The sequence below is a fragment of the Lepisosteus oculatus genome, chromosome 14, assembly GCF_040954835.1.
Source record: "Lepisosteus oculatus isolate fLepOcu1 chromosome 14, fLepOcu1.hap2, whole genome shotgun sequence".
Taxonomy (NCBI): domain Eukaryota; kingdom Metazoa; phylum Chordata; class Actinopteri; order Semionotiformes; family Lepisosteidae; genus Lepisosteus; species Lepisosteus oculatus.
Genome location: NC_090709.1, coordinates 11,422,214 through 11,441,620, shown reverse-complemented (window position 1 = coordinate 11,441,620; position 19,407 = coordinate 11,422,214). Strand labels below are relative to the sequence as shown.

At 41.8% G+C, this 19,407-nt stretch overlaps 2 non-coding genes and 1 pseudogene across 2 annotated transcripts; all 3 read right to left on the bottom strand.

Annotated features, from left to right (window-relative positions):
- LOC138242769 (zinc finger protein 271-like) overlaps positions 1–19,407 on the bottom strand; it is a 735,173-nt pseudogene that overhangs the window by 389,144 nt on the left and 326,622 nt on the right.
- Positions 7,466–7,523, bottom strand: LOC138243883 (U7 small nuclear RNA). The gene has a single exon (XR_011192501.1). It is a non-coding gene; the product is annotated as a U7 small nuclear RNA (small nuclear RNA).
- On the bottom strand, positions 8,470–8,527 carry LOC138243822 (U7 small nuclear RNA). The gene has a single exon (XR_011192440.1). It is a non-coding gene; the product is annotated as a U7 small nuclear RNA (small nuclear RNA).

Here is a 19,407-nt window from a genome sequence, read left to right as displayed (position 1 = left end):
CAATCAGGGATGAGATTGGGAAGCAGAGGTTCCGGGAATGTAACGTCGTTTGCGAGGGAGAGTGTGGGGCGTGACACTATGTTTTGGGGTGTCAACATTATTATGACCTTATTTGCTCAGGTGGACCAATGCCTTGCAGTAGTTTATCCTTATACTTACAATCGTTATATAACTAGGACTGTAGTTATAGAAGTTTCTACTTTCTGTTGGTTTTACAATGATTTCTTAATGATTCAGAACCTCGTTACCGTTGATGTTGTTGCAAAAATGAACACATATGGTTGATGCTCCAGGCAAAAATAATCACGTGAGTTCTGATGAACGTGGAACTGTTCTTCATCACTAAATACCAGATTGCTTGTCGTTATCTTCTAACATGAAATACTAATCAGTGGCATGCTTGCGAGAATTCACTTGGATGGTTGCAATGGCTCCATTTAAACCGAAATATCACTACCCCCCTCAGGATTTCAGACCTCCCCCCCCCCCCCTACAGATCATTCCCCTGGCGCCAGTCCTGGGTATAATGATGAACATAGCTGCCTTGCAAGCAGTGAATCTGGGTGTGATTCCCACCTGACCCATCAACAAACCTTTTCCAATGAATCTTTGATCAATTTAAAAAAGTCTTGAAGCTGGTAGGCTAGGGAAGAAGCACTGTTTGAGTGCACTGAGGAAAATGTGCTACTGTGCTGTGCTGCTCCAGTAGCGCAATTGGTCAGGTTGTGGTGCTTTTATAGTGGAGTTATACCGAGGTTGTGAGCTCAATCATCACGTGGAGTATGTTCTGTTTTCAGCTGCAGAAACGTGCTGTTGAATTTATGTCGGTTCTTGTGTTACTTTTTCCTCTCGATGGAGCTGTATTAATACAGGCACACCTGCTTCCATGTCAAGTTATTTTATCGTTGCTTACAAACCAACACACTGCAGACACCTCTGATATTGTCACTGCTTGTGGGCCACGTGTTCCTGCTGTCAGCCTACCATGATCATACACCTATAGAAATATTACTGCTGTAGGACAGGAGCGAAGAAACAAAACGAAAGCAGTTTAAAAAGGTCAAAATGTGTCAAAGCCCTTCCTCGAGGAGAATGGGGTTCAAACCTACTTGTGCAGAGTATCATGTATTAAGAGGAGATTGCCTTAACCACTAGGCCACCTCCATACACACTTCAGCCCCCTCCGGACATGAGTTGCCTCTTTCCCCATACTCAAGGGTAATTTTCCTCTTCCACCTACAATTTCAACATTTACCTTGTGAGATGTCAAACCACAGAGCCTGTGCTGCGCTTCAGTGTTAGCTGTAGTGGACACCCCATTGAACATAAAAAGCATATTGAACTCCTTGGACATAAGCCATTTCTCGTCACTTTTCTCAGCAAGCAGGCTCAGCGCACACTGAATACAGGTGTCTCAGAGCAATTGAGATGTGTCCAAGTGGCTGTAAAAGGGATATTTGATGCCAGTGCCGTGGCTTAGTTCTCCGACAGCAGGCGTAGCGGCGCGCCGGTTGGAGTATTCTCGGTCGCATTTAATGGGAACGTCATGGCAGCGTCAGCTCAAACCACCAAATGGAGACAGGCGTGCCGACAAGCTGACCCTGCTGATGCGGGATTAACACTAGGATGCGAGAATGCTGTGGCTTAGTAGGTTAAAGTGCCTGCCTAGTAAACAGGAGATCCTGGGGTTGAGTCCCAGTGGTGCCTGTCTTGCCACACAGTTTATCATTATGGACAGCAACATGCTTCTACATTAAATTTAATGGAAGTGTTCATTTAATTTTTGGAGCAACTTGTTTTTAAAAAAATCCATACAAATTGCGAAAGATAAAATACTCATCTGTTTTGTCAGTGCAGAGGAATTACTGCCAGCTGGCAAGGAAACAAAAATGATTTTTTTGTCTTTAGTCAAAAACCTGTGAATGTAGAAAAAAGGTGATGTGCGTTAGTTTCTATGGCACAGTCAGTCAGCATATCCTTCAGTTAAACATAACGTTGGTAAATCAAAAGTCCCCAGAGACGCATTTCAAATTAATCTGACCTCAACACCATCTCCCCTAAATATGATGGGGTTTCTTTGGATGTCTTTAAGCATCCTGATAGTTGCAGAGATTTCAAACTTTTGGCTAACTACAAGAAGTTAATAGTTGAGTGCCTAAGTCAATATCACCGGGAATGTGACTATGTAAACTTAAATAGTATTCAAAATATTGCAATTTTGTTGTAGTTTAAAAAAATATTTTAGCTGGGGATCCTCAAATGATGAGGGTAGAAAAGAGAACTATTCGACACCATCAGGAGTGCTTAACGTGTGATAAAAGTGTTTTTTAATCACAAAGTGAAAATAGTGAATTTGTCTTTCACTTAGGCGTTCATCAAAAGCTCATTAAACAATGAAAGAGAGGCTCGTGTTCCGAATTCTCTTCTTGTCTCATTGTCTTGCTTTGATTTTTAAAATGTACACTGTTGGCTATTCACTCTTCCTAACACGATTAAAGAGCCGAGTTTAGTTCAGAGGTAAAGCATCTCATGCATCGTATGAAGCTCTGTTTTCTATCACCGGTGTCTGCACTCTGGATTTCTTTTTAAGCGCGATATCTTTTCTGTGATTTCTTTCGTTTGAATTCCCTCATGTGTGAATTTCAGCGCGACACATAAACTCGTTTGTCTGTTTTTAAGAGATGCAATTTTTAAAACAGACAAAATGAAAGACTGTTTAACTAAATACACATAGAAAACATGCACCTTATTGAGAAAATTTGGACTGGGGCGATTTATTATTGTAGTGGTGCAAGCTCACAGTGGTGCACTTGAGGAATGCGGTACAAGGGCCAGTGGTGCACTGGATAACGCATCTGATTATGGATCAGGAGACTGTAGGATCGTAATGCTCTTAAACCCAATACCATAACCGTAGTGTGTTCATTCCGACACAACCTTTCTATCGACTGAATAAGCCTCCTGTTCCATCTCCATCTTCTTCCCACACATTCCGGCTATTTCAGCACCGTTATTGTTGGACTGCAGTCACAGATACGTAAGGGACACTATTCCGAAGAACCGTCTTAAATAAATAACGTTGCAAAAGGTAACAATAAGGGTTTCTTAATGTAACCTTACATTTGGCCGTACAATACAATTTTCTGTACCCTCAAATAAAAAAAAATCTTACTGCTTTCTCCTGAGAAACACAAGTGTAGTGTCAAATCACAATAAATAATACAACAAATATACTAAATTAACACCCAGATATGACAACACACAGCTATGACAGAACACATTGAAGACTTAAAAGCCCTTTAAATTTTTATTTCCTTAATTTCCATTCTCTTCCCTCCCCAGGATAACTGAAAACTAACTATAATAAAGACTGTATATGCATTACTTGTAATACAGCTACTAATAAAGATATACATGGAACTTAATTATTAATAAATAACATTTGTATTACTAAAGATGTGTTATGATAACATTCATTGTGAATATTTGTGGTGTCTGGAAAGCAATTTTAGTTAAATATAATAATAATTTTCAAGCAAGTGGTGCATAAGCTTGTTAATTAATGAGTACATTATTTCCATTACATTCAAGACAGTTCTAATGTGATCAATTGTTCTGCTTAGTCCGCTACTGAGTTGCTTAAAACCTATGAAGAGGTGGTTTAAGCTAGACTCCTAATGCAGTAACATCTAATGGGCAGCAGCTGTTATTTTAGGTTTGTTGCAATTGAGAACAGGTTTAGTACAGAGCTGCTGACAAATTTCAGTGGAGTTTATTGTATATAAGTTTATTGCAATTGACCCATTGTAGCTACCAATCAGCAGCAAGGAAAAACAAACTTCACTTGTGCCTTTTAAAACAAGGGAAACAGAGTAGTAGTTTATGTGGAAATTCAGGTGCAATGTAAGAACTAAAGTTAACTACTCCCATAGTAATGCGTGGGGTCCTATCAATAGAAAATAAAATGTTGTAACCCGAAAACACAACAAACACAAAACGAGAAGTCTTCCAGGAACCTAGGTAAATCCCTGTAGTAGTCTAACAACTATGAAAAAAAAACAACCAAACGCAACAACTTCAAAAGAAAAAGAAAACAAAACATTAAAAACAAATCTGGGGAACAACAAAAACACAGAATCTAATGCGAGAGCTTTTTCAAGTCTTCAGTGCTCCTCTCGTCTCAGTATACCTCTCTCATATATTTGTTTACAGGTCAGCTGGAGGTACACAGCTGATGGTAATTTAAGTAGTCACAAATTATAGTACATTATATACAATATTGTAATCAACATATGGCTAATCATCAACTACTACTAGATCTTCACAAATCAACCAATCAGACATACCCATTACACATTTTCACATATTAACTGCACTTTTCTACAGTATTTGCTCAGTCATAGAATACAAAGTGACCATATTTCAAAGTTCAAAAGTTGTAGTAACTTTTTAGAACATGGAGCTTTTTGTAAAACACTTTATTTTGGCATTAAAAGATCAGCAAGATTATACATTATAAACTAAAAAAAGAAAGTATGCCAGAGGTGGATCCTATTAATCAGATGTAAGCTGTCATATAATGACCTATCTGTAACCTAGAATACTAGTAGTGAATATTTTCCACACCACAGAGAGAATATAATATCATACCAGTAGGTTTTGATTGTCCATGTTGTCAAAGACTTGCTTGTGTGTACAGGACTCTTCCATTGTGCTCAGCCTCTTGATGTGGAATTGGGAGTCCACCTGTTCTGTACACTTTCCCACACGCCTCAGTTCATCTCTGATCTCTATCAGGAGACCCAATACCCAAAACTCTGAAATCATTCACATTTTGTATCAGCATTTGAAAGGAATTAGGTCAGGATTTTCTTACACTATTGTTACATTAGCATAACTGTAGTGTTGTTAATGTGCTACATGCAATTTATAATCCTAAAATTGTTAAATTTCCACATTTGTAGTTGATGTTGTATGATCTTCACCTTCACAATATTTTGATGTGCCATTTATTGCTTATTAACGTACTATTTTTAATCAAAATAATATTAAGTAAGACCTGTATGTATTTAAATAGTATTATTATTATTTAGGAACAAGTAATAGGTTTATTCCATGCTGAAAAAAAGAAGAAAGAGAACACAACGTTTCGGCCGTGGAGCCTTCTTCAGGTGTGAGAGAGACAGGGCAGTAGGCAAAGGTATGACGAAGAGATCTAGAAAAAGATTTGGAGGAAGGCATAGTGGGTCGCAGCAGCTGTAGGCGGTAGTAGTTCAGGTGGGTAGCTGCGTCAGCATGCGTAGGCTGCAAAGCTGTCTTTGTTGTTTGCCATTTAGGTTAAATACTGTCACGTTTTTCTCAGCTATCCTCTTTTGATGAGTAAGTATAAATAATAATGCTGTCTGCATTAGCCACCCACTGTTCCAGCATGAGTGCACAAAGAGGAGTGGTAGAGTGTTACTGAGATGTCATTCAGAAGGGAAGTGATCCAGCTTAGCTCTCTGAGGTCTGGTAGATACATTTTCCATATGAGTAATGTAGGATCAACTTCTTCAGGCTGGAGGAAGGGCTCGCATTTCGGCAGCAGTAACTGACTGAGAAGTGACTCCAAGGACCTGGTCTTATCAGGTTGCTTTGGCACGTTTGTCAGTTCTGCTGAAATGGCCTGTCTATAGGGATATTTAGGAAGGAGAGGAATGACTATCTGAAAGGTGCCATGATCTTCTGGCTGTTTGGCGTAATCATGAATGACACGGTAAATGCGTGTTCTTGCAATAAGAGAAACAAGATCCATAAAACACTGGCAGAAGTACAAAACTTGAGCGGATAAAAAGACACCTGTTTCTGCCTGATTTCAAACAGGGGATCTTGCGCATGTGTGATGAATGTGATTGTTACGTCCCAGTGTGTGGTCTGTGTGTGTTTTTTTTTTGTTATGTTCCACACTGCTGACCTTTGATTGTTCTCCCTTCCCCATTGGCCCACCATTACAGCACTGTTCCGTATGACATCATCATCAATCAGCCTCTCAGCCAATCAGACTGCACCTTATTCAGCATATAACATGGAGGTTTTCAGGAAGGAGAAGCCTTTCGTTTGACTTTGGTCCTGCTTCGTTTTTGCTTCGCTTCATTTTGTTTTGGTTATCGCTTCGCTTCTGATTTTGTTTCGGCTTTGTTGGTTTGTTTTGCTTTGTGTGTGTATTTTCGTATAACTTCGGCTTTCTTGTGTTGTTGGTTTCTGTTAGTTTCTTTATACTTTCGTTTGTTTGTGTTATCCTTGTTTTGCCATTACCTTGCCCTAATGTGTTATATGTTCAACCTTTGTGTTCTATTGTACACTGTTCCTGTTGATTACTCTCTTCCCTTATTTGTATTCCTGGTTCACTTGTGTTTTTGTGTGAACTTTTGTGTATAGTTTAGTTTAGGTTGTTGGGTACATTCTACGCACTAAGTTGATTTTGTATTACTAACACTAGTTTAGTACGGGTGAGTGCCATTTGTCTTGTATGGTTTTGGGTAGTCAGTGGAGGTTGGCTAGGGTGTTGAAGATGCCGAAGACCGTGTGTTTCGGGTTTTCTGTAGTCAGATTAGCTTTCCCTCACTTTCCTAGCCAGCTCCATTTTGTTTGTTATTTTCTTTTCTTTGGCACCGCACTAGTTCCTTACCCTGTGTGATATTGTGTCCTACCAGTCACTTATTCAACTTAAAATCATCACCTTTGCACCAACCCTTGTTATTACGCTTCCTAGTCCCTCACCAGAACCCACCTGCTTCCAAAAATTATCCTAAATGTTACACCCCTTTACCCATAGACACTTGGGGTTGTAACAGTGATAATCACAATATTACAGAAATGACAGCAGCATTGAACGTGGCGAGACGTAGAACATTGTTAATTCTCTTCAAATACTCACAGTCTTCTGCTGTATTAATTTACTGTGCTCATCAGGCAGTAACAAACCTGTTACCTACACACTGTTTCTAGAGTTGGATAGGTGACTCCACATTCTACAGCTCTCTAGCAATAGAGGAAGTCAGACTACAGAAATGGAGAAAATCTCCTCTTCAGAATGTGGAAATATATTCCTGAGAGAAGTCCTTTCTCGAAGTTCAACACTCCCTGCAAGTCACCCATTCCCACCTTGCGCAGTGTAGTGGTTACCACATTCTCTTATCACAGCAAAGGGTTTCTGTTTGAAAGCGGGCGAAAACAAGTGATCACTTTTCTCACAATTGTCACTGCTGACGTTGCTTTATGGGTCTATTTTCTATACTGTGCTGATCAATTGGAAACTAAAGGGTGAAAAAGACACGTTCCCACACCTAAGGTTGAACCCAAGTAACCACAGTCAAATACCAGGAATACTACAGAAGCACACAGCTATATCAAGATATCCAAATGCAAGACCCTATTTATATTGTTTGAGAAATATTAATACAGATGTTTGTTTTTCACCAAAACACTAGGCTTTCTGACTTCAGAAAACCGTCTAAACAAATACTAAAAGAGCAAAAATTCCACTTCCTGAAGGAAACAAAAACACATGTACCTTACCAAACTTTGAGTACAGGCGATTCAGGTTGATAATACAAGACCATTTAAAATTAAACAAATAAAACCTGTCAACAGGCAATCCTAACTACTAATAAAAAACTGAAGTGGCAATACACAGTAGGTGATATTTGGGTGTAAATTAAATCCATGCAAGAAGAGAGTTTAGTGTTATTCTTCCAAATCTGATATGCAAATGAGAGATCTGGCTCAGCCAATCACAAAGCTGCCATGGTCTGGAATGGAGCTGCTCTCCTCTTCTTGTTATTGTTAAAAAATGTAAACAAATGACCTGGAATTTAAACACAACCATTAGATTGTAGTTTGACAGATAAGCTTGTGAACCTTCTCATAAGATATGAAGGACAAGGACTAAAAGAACAATAAACCCTGTAAAGAAAGTTTACTGAAGCTGACATATCCTGCCTAACACAAGATTTCAAGAATGTAAGAGCATTTCAAATTGAACACAAAACGTGTAAAATGGCTTTCAAACTAACCTGCTCATAAAGAAGATGTAGAAGAATGTGGTTGTAACGTTCAGTGCATATAAGAAAGAGACCACATGGTTTTGTTTCAAATGTTGTATGCAAATATGATATCTGGCTAACCAATCAGAAAGTACTTTGCTTATCCAGCATCCTATCAAACAACATTTGCAGATTTACACACAGTAGTTCATTTAACAGTTTCAGAAATATACATGAACAAACGCAACTGTTTGTTAGGTTTTACATCTTGAAATTAAAGGCACAAGAAAATTCTGTGCAGGTGGCCAGAGGAAAGAGCTTCACTAAAAGTCAGCTGACAACAGCAGTGTTCTTGAAACTATCATACAAGATCTTTTTATTAATAAAAGTCCCAATTAAATTGTTTGAAAATTATTGTTAAACACATCTATTTTTTTACCAGAAAACAGGCTTTCTGACTTCAGAAAGCCTTCTAGACAAATACTAAAAGAGCAAAAAATCCAGTTGGTGAAAAAAAACAAAAACACATATACCCTACCAAACCTCGAGTACAGGCCATTCAGCGTGATAATACAAAACAATTTAAAATTAAACAAATAAAAGCTGTCAACTGGTAATCACAGCTACTCATAAAAAAAATGAAGTGGCAATACACAGTAGGTGACTCTTGAGTGTAAATTAAATCCACTAAATTTAGTGTTATATTTCCAAATCTGATATGCAAATTAGAGATCTGTGCCAGCCAATCACAAAGCTCCCATGGTCTGGAATAGCGCTGCTCCCCTCTTCTAGTTATTCACACTGGTGTTAGGTTGCATATTAGCACACCATCTAATTCAGTTGTTTCAGAAAAAAAAGTAAACAAATAAACTGGATTTATTTGTTGGAGCTTCACCAATCTGTTTTTCCACCAAATAAATTGGCTTTCTGACTTCAGAAAAACCTTCCATTTATTTTTTAAGAACTATTTTAATTTCACAAACAAATACAAAGAATCACAAAATAGGAAACTTTAATAAATATACTGAAGTGGAAATCTAATAAGTAAATTGATTCTTAAAAATGTAGAGAAATATATTGGTGCTTTTAGATAATATATTTCAAGGATGTAACTGCTGTGCTACAGAATTTTAGAAAACAGTTCGTCAACAAAGTACACTGTTTAGGTTAGTTTAGAAGACAATGTACCAAAACAATATATGCTGTCTGGGTCATTAGAATTAGCTGAAAGTAACTGATAAGCTTTGAATAACAAATCTAGTTTTTCTTCTCTCGCTCTATGATGTAATCTGTTTTCTCTTAGAGAAAGGGGAAGTTTTAGAAGGGTCCAAGTGCTGAACTTTTTTACAGCGCAACGTCTTATAAAAACCCTGTACTGCTTGTATCAAATTGAGTCTCTGGTTGCACTTTGCGAAGTGGCAGCAGGGCTCCCAATATTGCAATATTGAAATAAAGACCTTACTCAGGTGAGAACTCTCTTTTGTGGCTTCCTTGATAGTTATATTTCCATGACAATACCCAAAACAATATATATGAAACCATCTCTTTAGGTTATAGTGCTCTAATAATGGACAGGGCCAGGCTACCTGCTCCCTTGACTGGAACCTCAATGCCTTTGAACACCCCCATGTTCCTCAACCTCCTGTTTTTATTCCGTCAGCACCTCTGAACTCAGTTCCATGAAGGACTATAGAATACTGGCTTAGCCAGGTGCGAATGTCCTCCATCTTTGCAAACTCTGAGAACAAAACAACATGCACAGTTGAATGTGGATCTTCCCATGAGCCTGAACTATCACTCTTTTTGACTCAAACAACTCCACACATTGTTCAAAGCAAGGGGAGGTAGCAGTAACAACTTCAAACGTTTTCTCCACATTCTACAGATCTCTAGAAATAGAGGAGGTCAGGCTGCAAAAGTGGGGGAATGGAAAAAATCTCCTCTCCAGAATGTGGAAATATTTTCCTGGATTGAGTCCTTTTCTCTGCAAGTCACTCCTCCCCACCTTGTGCAGTGTAGTGATTTTCACGTTCTCTTAACACACTGAAGGGTTTCAGTTCGAAAGCAGGAGGAAACAAGCGATCTCTTTTATCAAAAGTTTAGCTCTCCTGACAGTGCTTAACGGGGCTCTTTTCTACACTGAGCTGCTTATTTGGAAAACATAAGGGAAGAGAAAAGTTTCCCTTATTGGGAGTTTAACCCAGGCCACCTGGGTGAAAATCCAGAATCCTAACCACTAGACCATACAGGAGCACACAGCCTCACAAACAATGTGTAATTTCTGTCTTTATAGCGTACTTGTTCCATAGCTAGCTGGCACTCAGAGTACTGCAAGATCTATTTACTGAGAATTAGTTGAAGTATAACGTCAGGACTATAACCCCAGCTTTCAGGGGGACTGCAACCTTAACACAGAGCCTTAGACCACTCAGAAAAGGTTTGTTGGCTTTTATAAGTAATTACATGTGTGAAATCTATGTCTCTCAGGCCTGTGAGACTACATCACAGAAGTGCAAACTTGGAGGATGGGCTTAGTAGATAGGGCAACAATTGCGACACGCGCCAAGCCTCTTATGTCCACTGCACATGCAGACTTTGAAAGGGGTCTCAGATTTTATGGGTACTCAATTCTATACGACACTGGCAAGACGGAGTAAAGGAGCAGACCCTTTAAGAGACAAAAACAACACATTGTTACAGCCAATGTTAATTAAAAGGGCAGCACAGCGTTGGAACTACTGTCACGGATGTTATAAGGGCATACCGTGGAATGGCCAGGAGAGCAAAATAGGCCCTATGTGTAGTGGCAAAACGGGTGTTAGCCCGTTTAGGAGGTCAGATGATGTCGGGTAGAAACTTAAGTCCTCAGGTCGCGGAGGAGATGGCCTGGTGCTAGGCAGGCCTGAAGACATATGAACCCTCAATACTGAATGAGGAGGAAAGGGTGACCCGGAAATATATAGCCCCAGACAAAGACAAACCAGAAGGACAAGCAAAGCACAGGGAAACTAGGACAGGACAGAGTGGGAGCGCCCTCTAGCTGTAGAGGGTGTGACAACTATTAGTTTTGAGTGATTGAAATCCATTTTCAATGGTGCTTTTCCTGCTCATAACATTACCAGTGAGAAAGAGGATTGTGAAACCCCCATTGCTTAAACAGCGAGTGTGTTGGTGGTTATAGTAAGAAGTTTCCATAAAATGAAGCATTATATTTTTGTAATACGTTTAGTGCCTATAAAAACTATTCACCCCCCTTGGCCTTTTCACATTTTATTGTGTTACAGTATGGAACCATGATGTATTTAACTGAGAATTGTTGCACTCATCAACACAAAGTGCTCTATAATATCAAAGTGAAAAAATTCCAGACATTTTACTAAGTCATCAAAATAAAAAACACTAACCCTAACACTCAATACCCAGTTTATATGGTGAAAAATTATGCTTGAAGCACAGCAAAGTTCTAAAACCAGCATTTGAAAAGCACCCAGAAACATAAAATGTCCAGTTCTCAAAAGTAAAATCTTTAGCTTTGAAAGATTGTTATCCATGTTTTCATTTTTTCTTTTTTTACATAACATGCTTTCGAGAAATAAACCGCCTATTACAATGAAGGCAGCATTAGCAAATGTGCATCTAGCTTTGTTAAATAAAATCAGGACGTTTACCTGTCTCAAATTGATCACTCTTTGCAGGCACACTACGGAAACCCAGGGATGTGAGCTGGGAGAATTGACTCTTACAAAGAGTGTTGACCGAAGAGAAAAGGACTCCTCCTCTCAGTAATACATTTCCACATGTTGAAGAGTCGATTTTCCCCATTGCTTTCCCATATTTTTTGGTGTGGTTATTGATCACTGCCAGTTATCTGCCAAGTCACAGTGAAACTGTTACAGTGAAAAGATTAATACTATTTATTTTATTGGAATACATGTGTAATGTCTCATTCTTACAAGCAATTTTTAAGGAAACACTAGTGTAAATTATAGTGTAAATAGACAGGAGCTATTATAATGTTAAATACTAGTTGTGATAGGTGAAGCTGCATCCAAGTGCTTGGTATGAATAGGTTATCTACGGAGTCTATGACTTATCTACTCAGATGAGGAGCTAGATCAGTCCTTTTTTTCTTAATTTGAGTCACCATCAAGATGTAACATGGTCAAAGATGAACAGGAAACTTAATTAATGAGAACACCTGTATCACCCAAAATTGAATTCATAACCCTGAGATAAAGAGTTCCATGCTCTACTGACTGAGCCAATCAGGCACTGGTTAAAGTGCCAATCTAGTCCCTGCTGACGTCAATTTGAAAAGGTATACTTGCTGGCTTTTAATCCTGTTTGGACCGGAGTCTAGTGAAGCACATTGTGTTCTTCATTGATTACTTAAAGCAGAGCAAATGTCAGTGTAGCGGCGAGGCTTATTAATAAGAAAGAATTAAGTTCATCTCTGTTCATCTCTGTGGTGCAGCCACAGAGAAACTATTCATGCAGGCTGATTTAAGGTTTCCTTTGATAAGGGACAGCTCCCAAAGGGGGATGCACTTAGCTAAGCCTGGCTATCATGATCAATGGTCATCCATTGGCGCCTATCTGTCTAGGGAGTGCCAGTTGGACATCTGGACTGCATTCCTAAGTGTCAGGAGTAAGTGACTCATATCTCACCTTGATCAACCAATCAGGGACTGGTAGGGCCGAGTAACCCACGTGGGACTCTGATGCCCATGGAACTTTCAGCCAATCAATGAGCTGAAGTTCCTCTAGGTAAAAACAGGCAACACAGAGATTCAGGGAGATTCAGTAAGATTCAGTGGGATTCAGTAGAATTCTGTGGACTATTCTAAAGGGAATTCAAAGGAGAATTCCAGGGCAGGACAGCCCAGGAGCAGAAGGCTCCCAAGGGCAGGACATTCTCGCAGCGCGCCTCCTGACCATCCTGAGAATCAGCCCGGACCACCACGGAACGGCCAGTGTGTCCGAGTGCCAGAACTTTCCTTTGTTCTAAGAGTCTAGAGCGGAGGTTGCCAGAGAGTAACCAGAGGATCCACCCGAGGTTAGCACCAGCAGCAGACCTCGTGAACAGGTCAGAACTGTGGAGAGCTGAATCACTATTCAGAACTAGCTCTTCATCAGGAACGAACCGGTCCTCTTCCTGACTTGCTGGGACCCACAGTCATCTTTTCTCCTGTGCGCAAACTTTGCTAGTTAAAGCCAACACTAACTAGCCGGTCAGTGAGCATCAGCAGCGCACCGTCGCAAGCCACACAGCACAGCCTGGCACGAGCCAGAGAGCGCGGATTGGACAGCAACAGCCTGCAACTGTTTCTTTGTGCCCGCAGGAGATCTGAATCCCCAGAGATTGGATGAGTATTCAACTTCACTGCATTACTGCTCGAGAATTCAATTGTTATCCCAACCAGTTGATATCAATTTAATTCCTAAGAGTTATGTACTTGTTTTGAGTATCTAATGTAGAAGTTATAACCAAGTTCATTTATGAAACGGTCTAAATGAATGATATACTGATATAATGAATATAATGATATACTGAACGTATGTCCTCTTGATATATGTAACTCTTCGTAACTTACTGAATATATACCTTTTGTATTCTGATAACCCTCTCAATAAGAACTGTTAGGTTTACATGCATATTCTATGTATTAATAAATGTATCCTCGTGTATTAGTACCTGTGTGTGTGCGTTGTTTGAGTTATATCGCATGGTTGGATTCTAAAGCCATCAAAAGAATCATTTTGTGATTTACTGCTACAATTAATAATTGTCCCAGTAAATGCCCAAACCCTACAGAACTGGTGCCTTCAAAGAGCACACTACATTTTTATTGGCGTCCCTGGGTGGGCTATGGCAAGAATGAAATGAGTCAACCAAGCGAAATAATTCACATAAAACGCCGCGGGTTTCATACACGACAATACAGTGTGCTGAAAGCCGAAAGGAAAAAAGTTCCCCTTGTTCTTTAAGCAGTGCTTGATTGTTTTGTGATCTTTTGCGATCTACCGGGTTGATTGCATACTTGTTCTTGTGGTTTTCTGTGGTAAAACTGTGATTTCGTACTTAAAAGTAATACTCTTAAGTTTAACGATGGTTGCTAAAAGGTCTGAATTCGAGTCGCTATTAAGCACTCTCTCTAGCAGCGACAGGTCTGACCACGATCTCTGCCATATCTCTGTCAGTGGAGAAGCTAGGAGAATAAACCTCCATTCTCTGAGAGAGCTAGCGAAGGACATAGAGAGATTTGACCCCACAGTGTCAGAGAATAATATCGAGAGGTATATTCAAGACCTCAGGTATACCCTGCAGTACCTACCAAACGCCACAGAACAGGAGAAAGTGTTTCTGGTCAGGAAAACTACCAGCAGAGCTGTACATGAGTGGATGGCTAGGCAGATGAAAGAAGTCTGTAATGATTTTGAGGAGCTGTGTCAAGCACTTATCGAAGAATACAGTGCGTTTATTGACCCAACTGCTGCGATAGCCACCGCCCTTAACATTAAGCACGAGAGAGCAGAGTCCCCTTGCGAATATTACGAGAGACATAGACGAACTTATTTTGCAGGGCGAAATGATGAGGGTTGCGAAGAGAACACACATTTCAAGGGTTTATTCATTGCGAATCTCCACCCATCAATCAGAAAGATGATCTTAATGCATACAGATGCACAGACCATGAAAATGACTGATATTAAGAGATTCGTGCAGAAAGCCTGGGAGTATGATGTCCAAAGTCGCTCTAAGCAAAAAGCTGCTAAAGCAACTGTGTTCGCTGTCAGAGCCAGCAGGTTTAATTCCCTCCTGCTCGAAGGAGCACAGGCTCCTGAGCTGGCTAAGCCCCATTCCAAAGCAGGCACACAGGACCGCACCCAGCGTTCTAAGTGTCATGAGAACACCGGGGGAGGGAAAGGGTTAGATAAAGCTCCCTCCCTCAGTCTATCTGATTGAGCGGAAGGGTTCCTGCCTGGATGAGGTCAGCCACTCCCCAGCGAGTGCTGACTCCACCCCTGAAATCACAGAGCAGGCAGTAAAACACAGAGGAAAAGCAAGAAGCTTTTACCTCAAGGCTGCCATGGGAGATGTCTTACACAGTGAGACACTGATTGACACTGAGGTTGAAAGGTGTTTGATGTCACACAGCAAGCTCAAACGGGTTGAAAAAGAAAAGGGCATGCGACTCAGAGAGGAACCTTTGGTGGATCACCAGAAAGGCAAGGTGTGGAAACAGGTCAAGGCTCCTAAGCCTTCTGTACAGAAGGAAAGGGGGGCCAAGAGGCAGACTGTGCTCACACAGTGCCCACCGAACATAGAAGCCAATGCGGAGATTCCTTCTGTTCCCTCTGGACAAGAAATACAAATATTTTCTTGTTCCCCAGATATACAGGGAAGTCATGTCCCGGCTGAGGTCACAACAGCCTCCCAGCCACAGGAGCAGTGCTCCGAGCAGCCGCCTGATCCACCAGGTAAAGCACACCCCTTTTACATCCCTAAAGAGGAGCAGATCTCCCCACCTGGTGATGAAAAGGAGCTTTCCCTCTGCACCCTGGCACCCAAGAGGGGTCAGGACCACCACCTCGCAGTGGTGGAAGGGATCTTGATGGCAGGAGAGCAGGTTGGTGATGTAGCCCTCGCCTTTAGCCCTGAGAGGTCCTCTATCAGTGAGGATCTGCTTGAGCAGCTGTCACAGGGCCACCACCAGGTGCCCCTGGTGCAATATTCACAGGTTAGACAGGAGGTCCAGCTGGACGCTGAGATTACTGCGCTGTGGACACACCTGATCCCAGATGCCGATTTCCTCTGCTGTGACCCAGGGAACCTGCAGCCAGGTAACATTATTTCTCACAACTACCAGGTAGTGAGTGAGACTGACCTGATTGTTCCTGCCTTGACAGCAGGGTTTCCAACACACCCAGTCCCCAGGAAGGGACAGGGAATGAAAGCCAAGCTGGTTTTCTTACAGCCACCAGCCCAGTCTGTCAGTCTGAGTCTGACCAACAGTGGTTCACCCAGACTGGAGCTGGATGGTCAAGCCACCCGCCTGCCAGTGCAGGACATCGCAAAGAGGGGTGTCAGAATCCCCGCCCTCACTGACATGGGCCTGGTGGGTGATAGCGAGTTCGAAGACAGTGAACTAGCTATCCCAGTGCTGGGGCAGCTCCCTAAACCCCTAGCGAGGGAAGGGGGGAGCGAGCAGGTGTCCTACACCCACGCCCAGCGAACGATTGTAAACATACCGATAGAGGGATTCCTCAATCAGGAGGTGTGCAGGGTGGACCTGAACAGTGAGTATGGGATAACAATCCCAGATCACTCAGGTGCTCCAGATGACCACTCAGCCAAGGGTCAGGCATGCTCCACCGCTGCACCACCCCCTGCAGGGTTCCTAGAGCACAGGCATGAACAAATTGAAAAAGCAGATGCCCTGGAAAAGGAGGAGCAGCATCAGCAGCTGCGTCAGATCTCCCCAGATTTCCAGGATGTTGGTGCCCAAGATGCCACATGGCATACTGAGAAAGACACCATGTACATGCTGCGCCAGCTTAGAAAGGCAACAATCACTCAGAAGGAGATGACTGGGATCAGCCACCTGAAAAGACTTTTGGGAGGACTGATTGCTGCCACCACTGTTGCATGTTTGCTTTTTCTGGTAGGTTTGTGTGCTACTGGCACTCTCACCCTGACTGCCCCAAGAAGGCAGGTGTCAGAGATGCCAGAGGGTAGTGACAGACTGTATCGACAGCAGCAAAGGCTGGAAAGCTTAGGGAAAACCCTACAGGCAACTTTCTATGCAACAGGGTTAAACCTTATCCCCCAACCAGTGGACATGATTGCCAGTGTTATACAATGGGTTTATGCTTGTGTGCAACATGCCAGAATGTTGACACAAGACCTGTTATGGGGGCTTAGTGCCACTGTAGCCAGTCTAACCATGGCACAAATCCCAACCCACTTGATTCTACTCTTCTCAGTAGAGGAGTATGTGACATTAACCCCATCGCTCATAGCTCACCCAGAAGGCAATCCAAGATTTAATTTGGTTCCAAATCTTGAGATGGGTATGGCTACCAAAGCTATCCATTGGCTGTGTCTAAACGATTCACCAATGAAGGGTGTAAAACTACTAACGAGCAGAGGGAGGTTAATGAACCCCATGAAGTGCAGGTGGGAAGTAAATGGCTGGTCAGCACACCACATTTAACTGACACTATGACTTGTGACAGGCATGATACAGCTACTGCAATGCAGCTACCTAATCAAACAGTTTTCCTGCAAGTTCCCGAGGAGGCCATAGTACAGCTTGAACTTAACACTGTACGGTCTGTAACCAGACAATATAAGACCAAACTTGAGGTCGTGGATGCCTTCAGGTGCCACACTATTGAATTGGATAGAAATCCAAGAAACAGTAAGCCCTGAAGAGGTTGCTTTAATGGAACAAACCTCCAAACCACCCTAGCAGATACCCAACACAGGTGTTGTGGTTTATCGGGGGGCTGGGAACAGGAACTGGTGTTATTGTAACACTACTGCCGGGTAGCTGGATCATGACTGACAGTGTACTCTGACTGTTGTACTCTTACATCAAGATATACTCTGGGTAGCACGAATGACTCAAAGGTAGAATGTCAAAAGAAAGGAAGTGACTTCTCCCCAAATATCTACTACAGAGGTATCAGATACTGACAGTGAACTTCCTGATGTGTAATTCCTAGACTGAGATGATGTCTCCTACCTTGTTTATACGTACTCCAGATGTTATTCATCCTGTTTGTTCCCAATGCTGGTTCCTGTATGAATTCTCGAGGAGTAATGTGGACATTTAAGGTTAATGTTCTAATGGCAAGGGACATCACTTAACTCTGTTTTGTTTTGAAGGCAACAACGCCTCAGGACCTCGTGACCTTCAAAAAGGGGGGATATGTAGCGGCAATGCTTGTTAATAAGACAGAATTAAGTGTTGCTGTGCTTTCCCAAATGAGGCCCCATCTCTCTCTTCATCTCTGTGGTGCACCACAGAGAAGCTTTTCATGCAGGCTGATTTAAAGATGTTTTCTTTTGATAAGGGACAGCTCCCAAAGGGGGATGCACTTAGCTAAGCCTGGCTATCATGATCAATGGTCATCCATTGGTGCCTATCTGTGTAGGGAGTGCCAGATGGACATCTGGACTGCATTCCTAAGTGTCAGGAGTAAGTGACTCATATCTCACCTTAATCAACCAATCAGGGACTGGTAGGGCCGAGTAACCCACGTGGGACTCTGATGCCCATGGAACTTTCAGCCAATCAATGAGCTGAAGTTCCTCCAGGTAAAAACAGGCAACACAGAGGGCCTGGTGGAATTCTGTGGACTTTTCTAAAGGGAATTCAAAGGAGAATTCCAGGGCAGGACGGCCCAGGAGCAGAAGGCTCCCAAGGGCAGGACATTCTCGCAGCGTTCCTCCTGACCATCCTGAGACTCAACCCGGAATACCACGGAACAGCCAGTGTGTTCGAGTGCCAGAACTTTCCTTTGTTCTAAGAGTCGAGAGCGGAGGTTGCCAGAGAGTAACCAGAGGATCCACCCGAGGTTAACACCAGCAGCAGGCCTCGTGAACAGGTCAGAACTGTGGAGAGCTGAATCACTATTCAGAACTAGCTCTTCATCAGGAACGAACCAGTCCTCTTCCTGACTTGCTGGGACCCACAGTCATCTTTTCTCCTGTGCGCAAACTTTGCTAGTTAAAGCCAACACTAACTAGCCGGTCAGTGAGCATCAGCAGCGCACCGTCGCAAGCCACACAGCACAGCCTGGCACCGAGCCAGAGAGCACTGATTGGACAGCAACAGCCTGAAACTGTTTCTTTGTGCCCGCAGGAGATCTGAATCCCCAGAGATTGGATGAGTATTCAACTTCACTGCATTACTGCTCGAGAATTCAATTGTTATCCCAACCAGTTGATATCAATTTAATTCCTAAGAGTTATGTACTTGTTTTGAGTATCTAATGTAGAAGTTATAACCAAGTTCAATTAAGAAACGGTCTAAATGATTGATATACTGAATGTATGTCCTCTTGATATATGTAACTCTTTGTAACTGACTGAATATATACCTTTTGTATTCTGATAACCCTCTCGATAAGATCTGTTTATATGCATATTCTATGTATTAATAAATGTATCCTCGTGTATTAGTACTTGTGTTTGTGCGTTGTTTGAGTTATATCGCATGGTTGGATTGTAAAGCCATCAAAAGAATCAATTTTGTGATTTACTGCTACAATTAATAATTGTCCAAGTAAATGCCCAAACCCTACAGAAGCATGCAAGAAAATGTGATCATTACCTATGGAATTTCCCGCCAGCGTGGAGCTTGAATTCACA